Below are 3,296 nucleotides of genomic sequence, written 5' to 3'. Positions count from 1 at the left end.
TGAAACCCAGATTTTTAAAATAGATTCCATTTCACTGGAAAGCAATCATTAAATCATTTTCGGCAGAATTCCAGGGAAATTTTACGGAAGAACCCTGAAAGGATTTCCATAATAACCCAAGATGGGTCTCCGGGATAATCCAATAGGAAGTCCCTAGGAGGTTATTGGAAGAATCACAGAGCGATCAAAGAAATGCCTACATATAATAATTTCTGAAAGAATCTCAGTGGATTTTCAAGACGTCCTCTAGCACCACAACTAATATATTAACATATAACTATATATGCACGTACGTACATGAGTAATGAGCAATGCTCAATACATAATTATAAATTGCGTTGAGCTGAGTGATTTGTACGCCAACCAGTTCGGGGGTCGGATCGACGGTTTCGAAGTGGATTAAAAACAATTATAGGAGAGCATGTGGAAAATAAGTATGAACTGCGCAGAATCAGACCGATTTTCCATTGCTACGCACTTCCAAAATAATTTTATTTTTATTAATATTATTGTTAGCAATATTTTTTCACGCAACGTTTGATAATAGTAGAACGACAATGATCATCAGTAGTTAATTTTCCCCTACAGATTTGTTTTCAATCACAATAGTTATTTCTTTCCGTGCACGCACTCGGGAAATGAATCTAGCCATGAATCCTATGCGACAAAAATAGGCCTATTCACATGACGTCTCAAATCAGCTGATCGGGAAGCACATTGACAGTTCTTGTATGAAAATGACAGGCCCGTGTTAGCACCGGCCCTCCACCGATGTAAACAAATGCATAGACAGATCTGTCACATGAAAAGGCCTATTGTCGGCGCTATCCGTCAAATTCACTCACCAAAGCTATTTTGGTGACTTTAACATCACAGCTCTAGAGTGAATTTATGTCAAAGAAAAAGTAGATTTTGTATAAGAATAGGGTCCTAAAGGCCTGACCCGATTTCAATGCCAAACGCTTAAGTTTAGGCTAAAAACACATGTTTACTCAATTTTTTAATGTTTTTCTTTTGTTTAGGTCCAAAAAACATTTTTTTAGCTTTTGTCACATTCCTTGGCTTAATCTTAAATTTTGGGTGTATTTTGCTTTCTGTGTCCCTTCCAAAATGTCAGATAGGAACAACCCCGGTGTTAAAACTAAAAGCCCTGTGTTGTTTTTGCGAATTAAGCAAACGTCAAACATGATCAAAAGTGTCACGGTTCATTTATGGACCAAATTTTTAAATTAAAGTTTAAATATGATGTAGCCGTTATTTGAGCGGGAAAAATTGTTAAAATAGTTGCAGTAACACGCTCCTTCGTGTCATTAAATAAAAACAAGATTTCATTAAACATGTTAGGACCCAATTGACAGAAAAATGAATGACAAGTTCATCCACTTCTCCTGGCCTATTAAGAAAACACAAATGAATAACAGGCAATAATTGACGGATACTATTTTCTACCATGCCGGAATAACATTTAGTGTAGAAATTCACAGCAGAATGAAAGAGAGGCAGATAGAATACAGTCAAACCTCCATGAGTCGATATTGAAGGGACCATTGACTCATGGAAATATCGAGTCATGGAACAGCTATCCTTTGGAAAGTTGTTTGAAGGGACCATCGTAGTAACCATGATTTTATGTTTTTAGTATGGTTCCATGAGTCGATATCGAGTAATGGAACATCGACTCATGAAGGGTTGACTGTACAGTCATTAATGCATAAACTTTAGTATTGTCGCACCGCCACCAAACCGGATCGCGCCAGTGAGACTCGCGACGCGCCTCAACTCGCGCGATTTTGAAATCAGTTTTTTAGTGTGGCGCTGCATTCTTACGATTTTTATGAACACAGCGCACTATTCACATATTAGCTGCGACGCACGGGGCCTGAGAAAACAATAATTATAAATAAATGTTGGTCTTGATTTCTACCGGATACATAATAATTCTGTGACTATTTTCATTTCTGAGTGTACTTCCCATTAATATAAAAAGTCACCACTGCATTGCCAGTTACACCCTACTAACAAACTTGTTTTACATTACTTAGAATGGGGTACCGTTTGAAAGGAATGGAATAAGCTTGGAAAGCGTCTGACTTCAACGGTTTATTAGCAAGTGAACAGTTATGAAAAATAACAAACTCTTAGCACAGATAACAGACACGGAGAACTTTGGAAATGCTAATTAGAATAACAATTATTACATTTCTCACTTTTTTGGATATTAAGCATGTCAAAGCTTATTATTTTATACTTTACCATGCATTTTCGAAAAATATAAATTACAATGTTTTTTTAGCTACCTTGTGTTATACCTTGGACTTGGTGATATTTTTAAAAGTTTCTGTTGCAGGATAACACACGTGTTTAGAAAAAAAAAAGTTTTTGCTAGTTTCTTGTGATTTTTCATAATGAAAACTGGTAGAACTTTCAGCTTCCGTGTTACTATTAAAGTTAACTGGGAAAACTTTGTCGTCTGTAAGAAGGAGTCAAGGAAGGAGTGAAAAAGACTATAAATTTCAGCTATTTGAAAGTAAGTCTCCACTTCAATCACCATGATGCCGAAGAATTGAAATTATAGCTATCTTTTTCATCAAATTCCTTAATAGACCTAAGATTTCACCTGATGTGGACCGATACCAGTCAGCGATTCCAAAGGAAGGTTCCTCACAAGCGGAAAAATGTGAAATTATGGAGACCTGTTGGTTGTAGCCACTGGGAACGGCACCACAATCGAACAATCTAACAAGGTCATCATCGTCGCGTGTGGAACTTCATATTAGAACGCCGCGTTACAGGGAATGTGTAAAGTTGGATGTTCAGCAGAATATTTATAGAAATAAATGTCTTTTCATCTATTTGTTTCATTAACTTAATTTCGATCCTTCCTTTGTTCTGGGTTGAGTCTGATAAGTAAACAAAACCGTAACGGGATCATAATCATTTAAGCGTCATTAAGCATTTTGCATCTTAAACGCCGATTATACTTATGAAAGTATAAAGCGATTATATGCATTCCAAGGGGTGAATAGACCGAATATGGTTTTAGTATAACTTTTAAGCATTTTAGTGTGAAATTATTTATCCGTGTAACTGGAGCACTAGCGCAACTACTGGAACACGTGTACCAATAGTGGCTCAAGCGATTTTATGTTAAAAAATTAGTTTTATCACTCTTTTTATATTTTTCCCATATAGTAGAGGTTGAAATCTTTCTGTTGACGCCAAAAGATCTCGGTTAAGGCTTTTCGTTATTTTGTTATGATTTTTTATAGCTTAGGTAGTCTACTAATGGCACCGGC

The 3,296-nt window shown here is 36.3% G+C and overlaps 1 long non-coding RNA gene across 1 annotated transcript; it reads left to right on the top strand.

Annotated features, from left to right (window-relative positions):
* Window positions 1-1,879: 1,879 nt before the first annotated feature.
* On the top strand, window positions 1,880-2,870 carry LOC110675108. Its single transcript, XR_002499288.1, has 2 exons — window positions 1,880-2,527; window positions 2,604-2,870. It is a non-coding gene; the product is annotated as an uncharacterized LOC110675108 (long non-coding RNA).
* The last annotated feature ends 426 nt before the right edge of the window (window positions 2,871-3,296 follow it).

This window comes from Aedes aegypti, chromosome 2 (assembly GCF_002204515.2).
Source record: "Aedes aegypti strain LVP_AGWG chromosome 2, AaegL5.0 Primary Assembly, whole genome shotgun sequence".
NCBI classification, from domain to species: domain Eukaryota; kingdom Metazoa; phylum Arthropoda; class Insecta; order Diptera; family Culicidae; genus Aedes; species Aedes aegypti.
The sequence above is the reverse complement of the archived record's forward strand: the minus strand, read 5'-3'. Positions and strand labels throughout refer to the sequence as shown.